The sequence below is a fragment of the Ictidomys tridecemlineatus genome, chromosome 7, assembly GCF_052094955.1.
Source record: "Ictidomys tridecemlineatus isolate mIctTri1 chromosome 7, mIctTri1.hap1, whole genome shotgun sequence".
Lineage (NCBI taxonomy): Eukaryota > Metazoa > Chordata > Mammalia > Rodentia > Sciuridae > Ictidomys > Ictidomys tridecemlineatus.
Window position 1 is genome coordinate 154,355,903 of NC_135483.1, and position 19,089 is coordinate 154,374,991.

The 19,089-nt window shown below is 37.6% G+C and overlaps 1 protein-coding gene across 14 annotated transcripts in view; it reads left to right on the plus strand.

Moving 5' to 3' along the window:
• The first annotated feature begins 638 nt into the window (after positions 1-638).
• Positions 639-19,089, plus strand: part of Gulp1 (GULP PTB domain containing engulfment adaptor 1) — a 270,215-nt gene continuing 251,764 nt past the window's right edge. For 5 of the 14 annotated variants that reach the window (XM_078017716.1, XM_078017712.1, XM_040294571.2 and 2 more), the window contains exon 1: positions 641-1,232. The gene's annotated coding sequence lies outside the window, so the exon portion shown is untranslated. Of the gene's footprint in view, positions 1,233-1,337; positions 1,675-1,863; positions 2,161-19,089 lie in introns of those variants that run through there. The other 9 variants (XM_078017714.1, XM_078017715.1, XM_040294569.2 and 6 more) reach the window with 7 other exon arrangements.

The following is a 19,089-nucleotide window of genomic DNA, read 5'->3' on the forward strand; positions in this document are numbered from 1 at the left end:
AACTAGGTAGAGTGTCCTAGAGCAACTGAGTAAAGATGGATTCAACAATGGAATCTGGCCTGACTGTAAGCCCTGGCTACCAGTGTAACATACTGTAAATGGTAACCTGTAAAACGCCCTCCCCTTCCCTTTTGCTCTCTATTTTTACATTCAAACTAAAATTTAGTAAACAAAATTCTGAGAAGCATTTCCAAAAACTTTAGTAAAGGTCCTCTTAATCTCCTTAAATCGCTTACATGAGACTTCTTTCCCTTTTCCTCCCACTGAGCAGTGTTTTCACTCAAACCCAATACAGAAGTCCTAAATTCTGAGGTAAACATCTGAATGGAGCCAATAATCATGATTTAGCGGTTGAGGCAGTTTTCGTGTTAAAAAAAAAGGCACAACAAAGTTCAGAGCTTTAGACCGAGTTTAAAGGATGAGGAGAAAAATTTAGAAGTCTGTAGTGGTACAGCAAGAGCAGCAGCAACTGAGTCAATGTTTTCTTGGTAAAGGGTGTGAAGAAGGCATAATTTACCCATATTCGTGTTGTTCTTTTGACACTTTTCCCGCTATTAAGCTGCAGAGGTGTTTTAAAATTGTGTTAGGAAATCCAGGCAAACAGTCGTGATCCGGCTGCTCAGGGAGGAGGTTCAAAGGAAACGCGGCGCGGGTGGGGGTGGAGGGGGAGACTGTGCCTTTGCTTCTGTCCAAGCTAAGGACAGGGTAAGGTACCGCCCCTCCTTTTGCAGACCCGCTTCTTGCACGTTGTGCCCCAGCCCCTCCATTCGGCGTGGAAACGCGGGGTTGCCCAGTGCGCCTGCAGAAAACGATCATTGAAGACGAAAGAAAGTCAGCGGATTGAACACAGACGTCCCGTGTGGAAGTGTCCAAGGAGACCGACAGAAGTGCTCCAGCCGAAGTCTGTGAGAGTTTCCTTCTGGCCGAGAGGGGGAGCCCCGCGTTCCCAGCCGGGAGCGACCCGGCGTCCCGAGCCCCAGCCCCAGCCCCAGCCACTACCAGCGCCAGTTTGGGCTTCAGCTGATTAGGAAGAGGAGGGAGGGGGCAGAGAGCGCGAAGAGGGAGGGGACCCGAACCAGAGGGTCCCGAGTTCTGCGCGGTGTTGACGTAGAGAAACTTTCCCTGTCGGCCACGGAAAGGCGCCCAGGCTGTGCGCGAGCGGAGATCGGCGAAGACCCAGCAGCTCTCCACGCCCCTGCCCGAAGCCTGACCCGACTGCATCACTCAGCAAGGTACGGAAAGACCGTGATTTATCAGGGGGCTTCCCTGACTGCGAGCCCAGACTCCAAACGGGTACCGTGTAATCTTTTAGACATCCTGTGGGGCGGCAGGCGGTGGTCAGCCCCAGCAGCCAGCCGTGTTGGGGAAGGAGGGCGCGGGGCTGCGCGTCGCCTCTGCCCGGCAGGTTGCAAAAATTAGGACAGCGAAAAGCGCAGGGAATCGTCCGGCAGGAGAGCAGGCTAAGACCTGTTGACGCCTACTATGCAGCGCTTGGGGGATGATGGAGGAGCTCAACGAGGTCGGGGGCGCAGCTTTCTCTGGGCTCTTGAAGCCTTTCTTAGCCTTTTGTGGTAACTTTGGTCCCGGTGGCTGGGCTGGTGCACAGGATCTGGAAGGAGGTTGTTGGACCCGTGCCGCTGAGGGTGCATAGACCATTCGCGGCTAAGCGGACAAGTAAGTCATCACCAGGTCACCGCGAGGAGACCTAAGAGCGAACTTCTTCCTTCACAGCCTCCCTTTTGTTGGTTCCAGGGGAAAATGTGGGCATGGGGGCGGGGAGGCGCGAAGCTACCAGGCTGGGCCGCGGACACTTTAAAGGCCAGAACAGGGAGGGCCCACACTCCGGGGCGGTGTCCACATGGTCACCCCTTGGCTGGGTCAAATAGCTCTGCTGGAGGGCGCTACACTTAGAGGGGCGCCAGGCGCAGCGGGTGTCGAGACCTTGCCTGGGTCCACCTCCCCCGGTGGCCTCACTCCTTACTACACGGATCTCAAGCCAACGCAGTCGGTTCTCCATTCTGAGGCTGCTGGGGCTGCCGCGCTGACTTCCCTGTGTGCGGGAGGGAACTCTGGGCAGGCTGGTTTCTTGGAATGTGTTTACAATGTTGAATGGGACATGAACAGGAAGCTGGATGCTGCAGCTGGAAATAGCGTGCCAAGGTAGAGTAAGGAAGACATAGCTTGTGTTGGGCTTGGCGGGGTCCACTACCTACGTACCTTGGGCAAACTCTGAGGACTGGAGGTCAGGGACCCCTTTTGGGTCTTAGGAGTATTAATCAACTGAGTTTGTCTTACTTGCAATCGCAATCAGACATTTACGTGCAGTCTTTCAGTGTGCAAGTTAGACAAAATGTGAATCAATCGATTAGGAAAGATTTAATAAATTAGTGTTGTGCTCGCTTTTAAAGGAAATGTTGCACCAACATTTAAGAGTAAAAAGTTTTGGAGAGTGTTTTAGTTATGACTATCTTGGTAATTTCTAGGGCTACTAAAAGATCAAGATACTGATGATTTTGTATCTTTAAAATCACGTGGATGATCTGGTCCTAAAAGGAGGGCAGATTGGGAGATAGAGTGAATGTTAGAATGTAGGGAACTGAGAGGAATTGTAAAATCTTCAGATTTGCAAATAGCTTCCTTTCTCTGCCAGTCTTTCTCTCCTTCCCCCATATAAACAAGTAGCCTTACTAGAAAACCCACCAATTAGAAGAACGGAGTTGCTGGTGACCACAAGCCTTACTGAAAACCCCGGATAGGCTAAGGTACTGCTACATTGCATAATTAAAAGGTCTCCTTGAGCTGTCCAGGAGTATTTTCCAAGTTTTTACGACTGACAAGGAAAGAAGAGAGGAATCTGGCAGGCAGCCAAACTAGACTGAGCTCAGTAGCCAGGCATGAAAGAAACTGGGGAAGTTGCAGGGGATAATTGGAAAGGGTGCTATTGGTTGTACTTTGGTTTAAACAAGGGGTTTCTTTTACAATGAAAATTTTTAGGTGACCAAATCAGTCTTCTTGGGAAACAACAACAGAAAAAAAAAAAAAAAAAACATAGACTACAGTTGAACATAACTGAGAAAGGTGTAAGAAGGGCTGGAGGAGAGAAGCCTGACCCTTGCTTATCAGTGTTAGAGTGGAATAGCTGGGGACCTTATGCTGTTTGTTCTGATGATATTGTGAAAATGTTCACACTTTGTTGCTATCTGTCTCCCTAAGTTGGACTAGGTTTGCTGCAACTTCAGTCCCTTGACCTTGACCTTACTTCTTTGTTTTCATGGCCAATAAGAACTGAAGACTTGGGCTTTGAGCAGATGGTTTTCTACCAAAATTGAATAATTCAATTAGATATTCTCAAATAGCACAGATTTGGGTCATGGAATTAAAGTGAGAAAAACACATCCAGCATGACTTCCTTGTGTTTCAGAAGTAATCTCAACAGATCTTGTTCTTTCACCTGGAGAAGTAGAAGTTGGGGCAAGCTCAGTATTTCACACATTTGCCCAATAGTTAAAAGTCCTAATTTCAGACCTGACATAACTCAAAGCCTTGTCTGGGATTCAGACCCTTCTTTTTATACATTAAAGTTGTTTATATTTCATGTCTATCTTTTTTGCTTTTCAGGGAGGTAGGTCTGCTATTGTGGGCATGGGAGTTGAATGGTAAAAAAACACAAATGTGGTTTGTATTTCTGGATTCCTGAGTTTGAGGTTGTGAATATCATCCTGCTTGCTGAGATTGACTTTATGAATCACCCTCTGTAAAGTGTTTTCCTTGACTATGCTTTCAGTTTTTCCACTTGCAAAGTAAAGAAACTTTCCTTTACATAATTACAAGCTTTCTGTGAGAATTAAAGAGATGAAATAATGTTAAAAAATGTTTAGACATAAAGGCCACAGGGCTTCTGACTCAGTTGACTCCAGTTAAGTTTATGGGGATAAAATAGGAATATTTATATCTAGAATACACATGTAATGATGACATCTATATTTAATTTGCAAAGCTAATAGCTTTAATTTAATCATAAACTTTATTTTTGAGGAAGTTAGGTGAGATTTTGTTATGGTTAAGGCTGAGTCATTATTTCAAACAGAAAAGAACAATCAGCAAATTCATTTATATTTCTTTCAGCTTATATTTATATTTGAAAGCAGTTATTTTTTAAGTTCAGCTTAATTTTGCCTTTAGGAGAAGTTAATAAATATATTCGTAGAAATATATTTGGCTCTCTTCTCAGAAATAACACTTAAGAGACTAAAATACATTTATGATTCACAAACTTTCTTTTCCCAATAGACCAACAATTTTCTTAAGACATTAGAAGATAGATTTTGCAGTTATTTATTGATTCAACCAGTATTTATTCCATGCTTATTTTGAATTGTTGGTCCTGTATTCAGATCTCAGCACTGAACTTCTCAGATCTGTTGATTTGTGCATGTTATTTTATTTCTTAAGCATTTTACCAACATATCATTTATTGTTTATATTGACATCTATAATTTATGAACTTAATTGTTGATCCTTGCAAGATACTTGTGAAATATTTAATTTTTAGTTTCACACATCTGTGAAATATATTACCTGTTTTTATAGTTCAATTTACTGTCCTGCACTCATTAATGTTTAACTTAACTCTTTCAAATGAAAAGGTCAATTAAGTACAGAAAGCAGAATGTGTATGAATAAATTCTTATGAAATATTATGACCAAATGGTTAGTAGTAGCTTTTATTATTAGGCTTTACATTATCATGAACATATAAAAAGCAGGAGTATATGTGATATAATAGTTGTGTTGAATTTATAGTTAACACTATTGGTATTTTTTCTAAACCCTCAAAGAACAAATTAATGTTCAATGATAGTCTATGATAATTTTAGTATAAAAGTCTGTTTCTTTTCCTTTGAAAATTATTTTTTTCCATGGTGAAATGAAATGATGATTTTTATTTAAACTCTACTTAGCAGAGTGATTTGTTTGTTATTGGATCTGAAGTGTTGTAATTTGTCTTCTAAAACCTCTAAAGAATAAAAAAGTTATTTCATTTGAATATAATAATGAATTCAAAGGTAGTTAGAGAAGCCAATTGCATGGCTGCCATGAGCCCTGGTCCCTGAACATATTAGAGGCTGGTGGGTCTAATAGTGTTTGCTTTAATGCATTTAGAGATCAGGAAGCTTAGTTTGTTCCTATGGGAGCCTAAAAGGTTTAGGCTTTGGAAGAGGAAAAGTGGTATAAAGTGGTATTTGAACATGGAAATCCCTTTGCTTCCAAAGAATGGAGATAGGAATTTGAAATCAGGTTTTTATTTTTAAAAGGAGTGACTGAGTCATTCTTCCAGAGTAAGACTTAGAAAACAGTGCTTAGACTGTTTACAGCTCTGTTATTTGCTAATTTTGTGTTTGTTTTATGCTTTGAAAATGTTTTCAGCCTCTCTAATAATGCTTACCATGCATGATTATTTCTCATCAGAACACTGTTAATTGATTCATTTATTGTGCAGGAAAATAAGTGCCAGTGTCTATTGACACTGAAATGGTATAGTTATGGTCAAGTTTGCAATTAGTTTTGTCTTTAAATAGTGCATATTTAATAATAGTTTTTGAAAGTATGCTACACCTCACTCATATAATATGAAAAAAATGAATCAATATGTAGAAATTGTGATTGCCACTGTATTTTATCCTATACCACAAAGATTGAAATGGCTTTTTAAGAATTTCCAATAATTTTTTAATGTATTTTCTAGGGTGTACCCAAGAGAGCTAATCTAGTTAATAATACCTGCTTTGTTTTGCTTTTTTTTTTTTGCTATTAATATCATATAAGTATACTGACATATTATCTTTGGTACATACTCTTTGACAAAGTGGCTCAGAATAGACTTTAGTAACTTCCAGCTGAACATGGTGGCATACTCATGTTATCCCAGCCACTCAAGAGGAAGAAAAGGATTGGAGGATTGAAAGTTCTTTGAGGCCAGCCTGGACAGTTTATTAAGACCTTGTTTCAAAATAAAAAAGAAAAAGAAAAAGGGTTGATTAGGGGGTAGAGCATTGGCTGGCATTTGGAAGCCTGGGTTAAATCTCTGGTTTAAACAAACAAACAAACAAACCCAGAGAGAAAGAAAGAAGCAAACAAACTAAGAAACTATACTTGTATTTACAATTATGAAGTGTATATATCCTTGAATGTTTCTCTATTTGTGATTTTGGAAGTAGTTTCAATTAATTGATATGTTTGCTTGTAATTTTAATAATTAACTTACAATATTTCCTGGCTAATAATTTTTGATGGGGATATTTGATATTTTTTCTTTTCAAAATTAAAAGGCATATTTAGTATAGACACCAATAAACGTTGGCAAAGATGTGGGGGAAAAGGCACACTTATACATTGCTGGTGGGAACCAATCTGGAAAGCAGTATGGAGATTCCTTAGAAAACTTGGAATGGAACCATCATTTGACCCAGCTATTCAACTGCTCAGTCTATATCCAAAGGACTTAAAATCAGCCTACTTTAATTACACAGCCACATCAATGTTCAATTGATAGCAGCTCAATTCACAATAGCTAAATTGTGGAAGCATCCTAGATGCCCTTTAACAGACGAATAGATAAAAGAAACTATGGTGTATATACACAATGGGATATTACTCAGCATTAAAAGAGAATAAAATTATGGCATTTTGCAGGTAAATGGATGGAGTTGGAGAATATCAAGCTAAGCGAAGTAAGCCAAATCCAAAAAAACAAAGACTGAATGTTCTATCTGATAAGTAGATGCTTATCCATAAGAGGGAGGAGGAGGCATGGGAAAAATGGAGGAATTTTAGGCAAAGGGGAGGGAGTGTAGGGAGACTGCATGAGGGCAGGAAAGATGGTGGAATGAGGTAGACATCATTACCCTAGGTACATATATGACTACATATATAGTATGACGCTACATCCTATGCAACCAGAGAAATGAAAAGTTGTGCTGCAATTCTGTACAATGAATCAAAATACATCCAGGTGTCATATATACTTAATTAAAATAAATAAATTAATAAAAAAGAGAAAAAACTTTTAAAAAGCCCTGGTTAGCCTTTTATTTGTATCTGCAAAGGAAGATAAATAATGAGCAAGATCTATCCACATTCTTGATTACTGGCTGTGATAATGACATCCTCATGGAAATCCTTTTCTACTCTTTTCAAGTAGAATTTAGGAAGATGTGCAGTTAACTAGTCTAAGAAGATAAATTCACTGCTTACAAAGGTAGCTACTATTGATAAGTTGGTAGGGTACTCTCTGAAGTGAGAATTGTGAATAAATGTACTGTTTTCCTGATGTTAACGCAGCTTTTTCGTAATATGATCAGATGTTATAGTTGACCTTTTTCCTGAAACTTCACCCATCAGTACCCCAAGGATTTTGAATGTCTTACTAAGCTTTGCCAGAGATAACAACAAAAAGAAGGATTGAAAGATTTGGATTCAATCTTTGATTTACTTTTTTTTTTATAGATATGAATATGGTCATTTAAGAGCTTAAATAGTTCAGTAACTGAATTATTAAGAATTTGGCTATGTAATATTTCAGAAAGTTGCCTAATATTTTATGAATGATGACAAGCCACACCATCTTACTTGGTTTGTACTTTAAAAGGTAATATCTACTTTGAAGAGCATTTATACTCTTTAAAAAGAGAGCAAAGAGAACATCTGTGTTATGGTAGCAAACATGCAAATTTGGTAATTAGAAGTTGACATAAGAGAATAAATTTACTTTTATTTTTTTTAATCTCTCATAGCCATTCATAACAATAGAGAAGATGCTATGTTTTAAAATAAAACTTTTAATAGCAAATCAGTTCTTTTACCCAGATTTCACCCTAGACGAATTAAAATATAGATTTGTAAGTAGTGATAAGTTTTATTTTAGAAACAGGAAATTTTTATAAAGTGTCTTTAAAAGAACAAAGTTCATTCTATCTTCTGAACTCTGTTTCATTTTTGTTTGCTTTGAAGAATTGTGTAGTAAATGCAGAATTTTGATTGCTATTTTATTTTCCTATTACCCTTAGAAGATATGAACTAATATAATTATAAAAACATTCTTCAGAATAAATGCTGATCATATTGATAATGCACATAATGTACATAGAGAAAGTTTGGTTTATTGAAAAGAACAATTGTATAACAATTAATTTCAAAGCAATTTATCCTATATTCTTTATAATAATATAATTTGTAAGAGTATTTTTTGTGCAATGTGGTCTCTCAAAATATAGTTGGAGAGAATTGTTAAGGAGTTATATTTGAGTAAATGAATTTTATTTGAAATTACATAAATACTAGCTAAAATGACAAAGGTCAATTGATATTTCAGAATTATAAAGTAGTATTGCTTTTTAATTAGAATAGGTAGTTTTAAAAAAATGTATGAATTATTATTTGTTTTCATATATTAATATGACTCCAGATACATGGGAGAAAATCCTTTAAAACTTTTAAGAGCTAACTAGCAGGGACTATCATATTGACAAGATCATCTTCAATCCTTTTAAAGGCATAACTACTATTACATTTATAACATGTTAATTATCAGAGGCTTAATTGCTTACATAAAATAGACTAGGAAATATATTATTGATGTGAGAAAATGAAATTTCTTAGAATAGTGCAGATGAGGCTTTAAAGAACAATGTTTTAGATTTGATATAATAAATCTTTCTTTGGGTCTTCCATATTCAATGAGATTTTTATCCAGTGATTTTCTGTTAAATTATTATAAATTTGTAATCTCCCTATTTCTCATTCTGGAAAATAAAGCTTTGATTAATCCATGATTCTGATACGATCCAGTTGAACTTTATAAGTATTTGTTGAATATCACTTTTTTTTGTAGTTCTGTCCTTTGTTAGTAGGTGACAGAGAAATACGTCAAACTAACTTAAATAGAATTTGGTTTTTCTTATAATTCTGGAAACACTGGAGAGGTTGTTGAGAAAGTAGCAGAGAAGAGGGGAATGTGTGGAGGTGATTCTTAGAACAGTCACACAGGAATAGCTGAGTTAGGCTGGTAAAAGAAGGAGTTTCAGATAGCAGTTGGGAAAGGTGAGGAGGCCTGAAACCATGAGAATGGTTTAGCAGAGGAACTTGTGGATTTTGGAAACATAGAGACATCTCTCCTTTAAGTCTCCATGTTTGTATCCATAATCATCAGTAATTACACACAGAAACTTAAGAATTCTGTTTTGAAAAATTACCATCTTATTTTCTATTTCTCTAGTTCAAACAACTTAGAATCTGAATCGCAAACAGGAGGTCGTATTCTCTTTCACATTCTCATTAAATTTCAGAAATAGGTAAATTTTAAAAATTGATTTTTCACTGCATTAAGTGTATGTGGATGAATTATGATTTGGCTAGTAGTATTTTCTTATGGTAATCCTTCATTTTTCAGATATAAATAATTGATATTTTAAATAAGTTCGTCTATGTCTTCTTTGGTAATAGATACCCATGCCAGCATTAAGAATTTCTGTGAACACTCATTGGAAAAAAATAATTTCTGTACATATGTAAATTTAATTTTTTTCCTACACATTAATGAGTTATTTATGGTTGTATGTTTGATTAAATAATGTAGATTATTGAGTAACAACTACCTATCGCTAGCTAGTCAGGCTGGCTACCTATGCTGGGTTCACAAAATCTGGCTATCTCAATAACTTCTTTAAGAAAACGACAAAAAGAACACGCAACACACAGAAATACCTTTTGCTTGCAGGAATCAGGGACGGCTCTCAACCTTAAGGGTTCATTGGAAAGAGAGAGCAAGTTACCTGAAAATCCTCTATTTGGGAGAAAGATGTTTCAGAAAGTCAACCTGAGGCAAGGGATTGGGTTTCAGGGGGGTGTAGCACAGTGTCATTGGGTGAAGCCCACTCCCAGAACACCATTCCCCTCCCAAGCGGAGGTGAGATCCACCTGTTTCCAAACTTGGCAGAAACCAGCCTCACACCTCCATAGCTCAGGCTAAGGGTCCATGCTCACTTCTGTGTGGCAGCTCTCCATAACTACCAATTAAATATTTAAAGATATACTGAAAAATTTTAGAAAATAAAATAGAATACATACAAGTGTAGCACATTACTGCATTATGAAGAAGACTTATAATTAAAATATAGATTATGTAATTTATCATCCTGTAGTTTTCTTTTTGCTTGAACTTGAAAATTCTGTGACATACATTTATTTTAATTTAGTTTTGTTGATATTTATTTGAAATGAATGATTCATTTTTTTTCGAAATAAAGGAGCAGTCTCTTTCAGTATATTAATTTGCGATAATTAACATATAGAGCTTGACATTCAGACATCAGTTAGTAGGTCTGGACTACCTCAAATTCAAGAAAATGGGTCTGCTGGGGCTCAGAAAATGATGCCCCAAACCTCAAAGTATGGCCACCTCGAACTAAAGGATCAGCTTCTAAGTATCTTAGAACTTCTCTTATCACCAGCCTCCCTGTCTCTTAGTCCTTTTTTCTCTCCCCAGATTCAGGGAGCAGCTTCTTCTGAAGCTATCATCCTAGAAGGAATGCAGTTATTATGCAATCGCATTATCCAGGAAAGATTAACCACTGGAGAAAAGAAGAAACTATGTGTCAGACACTCCCCTGAACATTCTTCATCTAATCTTCTGTGGGCAGCTCTGAGGGATTACCTAATGGACCTTATCTATACAACCACCTTTGTTCCTGTGCATATTTCTCTCCCTGCCTCCCCTGGCTGTTATTACTGCCCTCCAGGATTCCCTTTTCCTTCCAGTTTCAGTTCCTTAAACTTCAACCACCTGGAACTTCTTGGAGACTTAGACTTTAAGTGTGACTCCCATGCTGTAATTTCTCCCCATGTACAAGAATAAATTTGAGTCACTTTTCTTCTATATAATATGTGCATTGTCAGTTGATTGAAGAGAACCTTCACAGATGAAGGGAACATTTTTCCCTTGTAGGTTCCAGGCAGTAGGATTATATTAGCAAATTGATAATAGGTTCAAGATCACAAATATAGACAACGCTTTCAGTATACTGCTTTCTGTTAGGCCTCAACCACCATTGCTTCTTCTTTGTTTCCCTCCCCTGTTGAATCTCCAGATAGCCTTTGGATGACACTGGGTTAAACCCGGTGTCGGTGTCATTCTCTACCTAAAGTTGACACTCCTTTCCTTTTCTGGCATTTCCATTTGCAAGAAGTATTTGCCACAATGACAAGGAAGATGATGTGGCTCTTAGAAGTGAAAATACCTGAACCCATCTCTTATTCCTTTTTGCTCTAGTATTATTCACAGGTTCACTCTTCCCCCCGTGTAACTCAGGGGAAAACAATCTCACTTTTCATTCAAGTGAAATGGTTAAGCTAATAATCATGGTATTTCTGTTTCCCTTGGCAGTGATCAATTATTGAGGGGACACCTTTTCCTTGTCTCAGTTTTATTCAACTATATGAAATGATAGAATTAAGGAGTGTCATATGAAAGATTTCACTACACTTAGCAAGGGAACATTGGATGAGAAGGCAATTGTGAGTTTTTGATATTGTTCCTGTCTGGAAAAGATGCTTCAATATTGCTACAGGGGATTATCTTTTGTGAAGAAGAAATCCAGCTTGAGGGTAAAGCAAATGTATTAAAGATAGCACATAAAAATGTAAACAACTTGGGTGCTTGATGGACTTACTGGGTCCCTGAATTAACCTACCATATTTCTGAAACTACTGCTGAGTGAGATGAATTTCTTTATTTTTACAAACCAACTTGAAAAGAATTTGTAATTAATTAGAATAGAAAATATTCTAATTATAGAAGTTATATCTTATTTTTGTGAATAATCATCTTAGAAATGAGCAGTAGTAATTTAATTATTAAAGAAAGTTCAGGGGCACTTGAATTTTGTAAATATTTTACGTAGCTAGTATGATTCATCTATAAAAATGTTATTAAAATAAACAAATATTACTTATTTTTGATACAGTAAATAGAGCAGTCATATTACTAACCAAATTTATTCTGAGATGAGTAAATTAAGGAGAAAACAGAGTGAAGCAAACCTGGGAACAATCTAACAGGTCAGACAATACACAATTCAAAAGAGATTGGGTCCATATGAAATATAAATCAGTTCACAAAACTGTGTCCCTGTTTTGTTGATTTTATTGAAAATGTTACATATACATCAAAAACATTAAAGAAATCTCAATGCCTGGTTTGAGTAATTTATAACTTGTAATCTATTGTTAGTGCTAATTTATAACTACTTAAATATAAAAGGTAAACCTTATGGAAGGAAAATTAAAGAAAGATAGAACTGTAGATCCATTCCAAGAGGTATTAAAATTACAGACTTTCAAGTTATAACTAGTGATCAAGAAGAGTTTCTCTCCATCTTCTTCCCCACCAGCCTTCTGAACTTCTGTGTTTGTCCAGATGTGATAAGAATCCTGCTCAACAGCTAAGCCATCTCAATATCAATCAATCATTTTCTGTTTCTAATTTACTTCCTTACTATTCTAGAAAGCCTTTTTTTTCCTGCTGTGATCAAAAGATTGATAAGAACAATTAGAGAGTGAAAAGTTTCTTTGGGGACTTATGGTTTCAATAAGAACTTAATCCATAAGATGGCCAGCTCTATTGCTCCAGGTTCAAGATTTGGCAGAACATCATAGTGGAAGAGTATGGTGAAGAAAAGTGGCTCAGGATATGGCACCAGGTAAGCAGAGAGAGAGTGTGGGCCCCCCTAACCAGGGACAAAATATAAACCTCAAGTGCATGCCCCCATTGACCCACCTCATCCAGCCACACCTACCTGCCTACAGTTATCATCCAATTAATCCCCATCAGGGGATCGCATCATCCCACTCATGAGCTTTTGGGGGACACCTCATATCTAAACCATAACACTTACTTTATAACATCTCCTGGGTGATGTCTGATCATCCTGGCCTGCATTCAGCAGGAATCCTTTTAGGTTGGCTTAGTCAGAATGCTCCGTCACTTGTAATGTCCCCTCATAGTAATTTTTCTTCCATGGCTCTCCTTTCTGCTCATTGGCTATGCATTCTCAGTTTCCTTTGATCTGTTTCGGACTTGAGTTTAAAAATCAATATATAAAATCCCATCACAGGAATTTGGGACCCCCAAAAGACCACCAGAGACCAAGATCGATGTAAGCAGCAAAGAGGTGTTTATTGCAAGCTAGCTCAGTCCTCCGAGCACACACAGCAACTGGTGACGCTGAAAGGCCCAGAGCCCAGGGTTTGCAGCAGTTTTATACATTCTTTGGAGAAAGCAGGGACCCCCCACATACATCATAGCATCTCTTAGCAAATCATCACACACCACGGGAAAATCAAATAACAACTCTAAAACATGATTAGCACATTTACTGGCGGGAACAAGCTGGGAGGGGTGATTGGTTACTACAACAGGGGGATTCATTTGAACTGATTAGTTTAAGCCAAGAGAGGTATTCATGCTGAACTACATGGTTTCCCAATGTTATCAACCACCATAAACTACTGGAGGGTCATTTGGCATCCCAGGTATTTCCCTGTCTCATGCTGATTGGTGGCTGCTAGGGGGTTGCTATGGATCCTCACCTAGCCTGACTGAGTCAGGGACACCTTGCGCAGCAGATCTCTCCTGTTACTTGTAGATAAACAACTTAGCAGGGTGGGAATGTGCCTAGGAGTGCTCTGTGGTTCTTTCCAAGGACAAAGTTGATGTCCCTTCCTTGGACAGGCTTTGCTCTGAGGTAGAGGCTGGTTTTTCAATACCTATTGTTGTATACCTTTCTTCATATTGTTTTTCAATACCTAAATAAAGCCTACCTTACTATTCTTTAACAAGTATCATGAACATTTTTTTCTTAAACACTAGTTTTATAAAACTTTAGTTCACTGGAATTATTAGCAATTGAATGTTTTTTGACTTGGCATATTTGATGACTTAGCATTAAGCATATTAGTTTTTGTAATGTAGTATCTTAAACTATGGAGATATATGTGACTCCTTGTTCTCATGTTATAAAGGTAGTAGGAATTATCCAAAGCTCAGAATTGACAAAATCAAGAGTGAAATGTATTATAGGATATTAATGTGCTCCTGAACTGAAGTAGTCAAATGGATCTGGGAACAAATAACAATCTAAAAGAATAGGCAAGTTTCACAATAAGCAGGTTGGTTGAGAATGTGGGGGTGTGAGAAATAGAGAGCAAGAAGGTTGTGTGGGCAATGCAGATGAGGGAGAGCAGTTGGTGAGACTGTGGGTGGGAACGCTACAGATGTTGAAAGCCTTCCTTCAGTAAAGCAGTGTGTTGACTGGAACATTGGTCATGAATGGTAGCATATTAGAATTGGTATGGGGGTGGATGCTGGAAACTTGTAGGCTGGGAGAGGCATTGCCAATAACGCGAATATCAAAGGAAAATGAAAGTCACATCTAAGGAGCAGTTATTGATGAAGACATTTACAAGGTAATAAGACCTCCTGCATCATTATGATTGAGATGTCCATTTTAGTTTTTTTGTTTTGTTTTTGCATAAGAATGCAATAAACATGCTTGAGATGCTTTATCCATGAGATCATGATCTTAAGTCATAGCAACTGAGGAAGTCCCCACAGAGGGAATGCTAGGCAAGAGAGACCAGAGGATACAAAGTTCTGCAATTCTCAGAGGATTATTGTTCTTTTAGAAAATGTTGTTCAGGGATTGTCACAGGGCTTTCCTTACATAATAGAGGTGCCCTCTGGTGACCTTTCTCTGGTTTAAAAGGGGGCCACATTCTTGGGGGTTGTTGAATGTGAATAAAAGCCACTTGGTATGGAGATTATCATAAAGCAAATCTGATGATCTACTTTGGAAATTTTATTAGAAAATACAACTTGGCTGTACTAGATAAAAATGAGGAATAGGATAAGTATCCAAATAATGCAATTTTCAACTCTTGCTTGTGTTGAAATAAGTAGAGAAGGCACCACCCAATTTGTCTCCCTACTGGGGTCTTCATGGTGCCTGCACTCTTCTTCCCCCTCCTTTCTTCATAGTGCTGGGGATCCCAACCAGGTACTCACACACATTCTAGGCAAGTGCTCTACCACTGAGCTGCATCCCCAGCCCATTAGCCTATATTCTTATACCTCTGAATCTGCACCACCAAGAATTTTTGAATAAGAGAGTAATGATGAAAGTACTACTTACAGAGTACTTGCCATGTTCTAAGTGTTGTGCTGATTTTTTTTTTCTTTTCTAATTTGTAAATGAGAAACTTGCTTGAGTTTCCACAGGCAGCAGATAGTGGAGCGAAGGCAGTTGATAGAGTGTAACCATCTCAACCACCAGAGTAACTGAGAAAGTGTGCAGAAATGTGCAGTGACCTCCATGGAGTTCTCAGAGGACAATCCCAGGGAGAATGAAACATCTTTGAACATCCAGAACACTTAGACTTCTGACTGATACTTGATTCTTTCCTTTTTTCCTTTCTGATAGCAATATTAGCTGTTCATCTCTTACTTTTAAGCCTAGTGAATTGGAACTCCCATGTGATAAGATTCTTCTTTTTTTTTTTCCGTGTCACCCTACTTAAATAGATAGAAATAGAAAATAAAATATAAAATTTAATTCATTGACTAAGTTGTGTCTACAAATGTTTTGACTTTTGTTTAATTTGATTTGTCAGGAGAATTAAAATGCTAGGTGAGTGTACAATTTGTATCTTCAATTTCTCCCAAAGGCCTGTTTTTTTTTTTTTTTTTTTTTTTTTTGAGGCTTATCCCCGAAGAATACATTCTTGGCAGCTTATGGAAACTTTTAAGAAGTGGGGCAAGAAGGGATATCTTTAGAGCTTTGGAGGCATGCCCTGAAGGTCATGGGATCTGCTTTTTTCTTTTCTCTCTTATTTGCTCTCTGGTCACATGGTGAGTGGTTTTAATCTGCTATGTGCTCCTTCCACCATATTCTGCCTCTCTACAGGTCCAAAAGTAATAGATCCAGTTGATCATGGACAGAGACCTCCAAAATAATCCTTTTCTCTTTGTAAGTGGACTATCTCAGGGGTCTGTTATAGTGATGAAAGGCTACCACAGTGAGACAGTTCGACATTTTCTTAACTTATTATCCCATCTATCCAAATGGTAAGGCTTTAGTAAATAAAGTCTAAGATATTATTACATCACTAATATTAACAATTTCTAGTTGTCTAACATGAACTTGTATATTGATAACTTCTTTTTTTTTTTTTTAATGAGAGAATGGCTGGAGATCCTCAAAGAACATTTTCTTCCTTAGGGTAGTCTTTATGTTTGTTTAAATAGTTTTTTAAGCTAAAACCAATTTCTTAATCAAGATATTATATTCAAAGTTGTCTCTCTTTGAGCAGTTTATTTTATCATTTTTTTTCCTTTTTGGTAAGTTAAACTCTAAGACATTTGATCTCTTGTGGTAGTTTTAGCCCAGATGTTTTGAGAAGGTTCTACCGACAAAGGATTTGATGTAGTCTGGTTATTAAAAGAGGTTTCTTGAACACAATGAGAAGGTAAGAGAGTGTTTTAGGTGTGTAGGTAATTTTACAGGAGGAGAGAGTATATGGTTCAGCAATAGAATGAGAAGACTGTAAGAGTAGAGGTAGAGAATAGAGAAGTAAAAGAGACAGAAATTGCTAGAGGGGAAGCCAGTGAGGCTAAGTCTGATCTTGTTGAACTTTGTAAATCCAAATGGTACTTTATATGTCTAGGCAAGAGAAGGTAGACAGTGCAGTTTACAGTGATGGCAATGAGAAAAGAGCTTATTCCAGTGATATTTAGGAGAAAAGAATTATGTGTTCTTTGTTTATCTGCTAGTAGTTGTGGGAGGCAGGTGGGAGAATAGTATTAAAGTTTATATTCTAAATTTTCCCGTTTGGAAGCCTATTTGTATTATTTGTTAACAAAATAAATCCCAGTAGAATTACTGAAGGAAAAGAATGATTTTAAACCTGAGAACATCTTGATTTGCCTATGGATCTTTCTGTTCTAGATGATCAATAGGCATTGGATATATAGGTCTATAGCTAAAAAATTTGACCAGGTGCACTTATGTGGTACATATGTGGTGCATATGTGCATATGTGAGTATGGGTATGACTTTGTATGTATATGAAGGTTTTAATTTTCAGTTTACAAATATGAGAAGAATAAAAGCAATGGCTTACTGTAGAAAGAAAGTCTACAACTGAGGTCAGAAGTAGGAAAAGCAAATCCTATGGGTAACACTGGGAGAAATGAACAGTGAGGAAGAAGAAAATGCAGGAGGATGTGATGTCGTTTGAAGCTAACATAAAAAAAAGAATCTTATGACAAGGAATGGGGGATCAAAATTGTTAAATAGTGTAGAAAGGTAAAATATAAAATACAAAAGAAATAACAAAGAAAAGAAGAAAAATTGAGTCTATTATGCCTGACATGAAAGTCATGGGTGACTGCTTGAAGAAAACAATTTGGGGGTAATTGTGGGTATGGTGAATTGTGCATGTGCGTGAGTATTTGAAACAATTCTGAAAACAACTCTTTAGTGGCATAACTATGTATGGAAAAGGAGACATAGTATGGAAACTGAAAAGGACTGTGCTATACTACCAGAGGGGGTTTTCAATAAGAAAGAGACTTCTTTATGCTTACAGCACATTTGGCATAAAATGCCTTTAGGGATCAGCAAGTAGACACACAGAATAAACATGTTATGCTGGCTGGTGGGCCCTATGGTGAACTCAAGGGTGCCTACCCTTTGAAGTGGGGGGCCTTTCCTTAGTTTCATCTGCCTTTAGGTAAGTGAGAATGTGGACCTACTTGTCACATAGGCCACTGTGGAGAAAAAGAAACAATGTAAAGTAAGGTGGCATATGAGAATTCTAAACAATGTTGAGGGACTAGTTTCCTAAGAGAACACAGTGAGAGAGGAATGAAACATTGGTAAGGGGAGAGGAGGAGGCTTAGAAATGGAGAGAGTCTGTGTTCAGAATATTTGATGTCAGAGGTAATTGAAGAGCAGTGGATGATTTGCCTGAAGAATGTAATAGAGGAAGATGACTGGGTATATAGAGTTGAGAAACTGAGAGGTCAGTGTGCTGGATAAATGTTTCACCTGGGTTTTGGAAATCAGTCCTACTTAAGACTTTTCAATTAAACTCTAAATGTCAACATTTGTAGTGTTAATAATAGGAACAGGCACCACAAAGATGTGTAAGTTTGGGAGCATGAAGGATTGCATCCTAGGAATGGAGTTGTTAGAAGGCAAATACTTCTTTATAAAGGAGTGTCACGGATATGGGCAGATGGGAAGCTGAGCGGTAAAGAACACAGGGGACTTGGCATCATGACCACATCTGACCAGCAGGTTTGTGGACACCTATGGAGCTGTTTCTTTGTGTATCTTGTTAACTTAGTAAGCTCAAGATGCCATAACAAGGTATCATAGGCTGGGTGGCATAAACAACAGAAGTTTATTTTCTTAGAGAATGGAAGTCCAAAATCAGGGTACCATGGGGGTTCTGTGAGGTCTTTCCCTGTCTTGCTGACTTCTCTGTGTCTTCATGTGGCAGCAAAGGTACATGGGGTGAGAAGGCAAGCTATCTTGTGTCTCTTCTTATAAGTGCACCTTAATCCCGCTATTAGGGTCCTCTTATGACCTCTTCTAAACCTAATTGCTTTCTAAAGGCCTCACACCCAAATGCCATCACAGAGTTGGGCTGGGGCTCAAAACTATGAATTTGAAGGGTCTACAACACTTAGAAATACATTGAGTTCACTGTGGGAGGATGATGAGATTCTATTTATTATACAAGTAAGTTTATTGATAGCAGATATTCATGTTCCTATTACGTGCTGTGAGCATATTTTATTTACTATAGAGTACAAAACTGGCACTTCATATTTTAGAATATTTAATATCTCAAATATGTGTTTATGTATATCATTATAGTTCTGTATGATCAATATAAAACCTAAGGTTGTACCAGAAAAAGCCTGAGCTTTGCTTTTTTCATAGATAGGACTTACCATTTACAAATTGA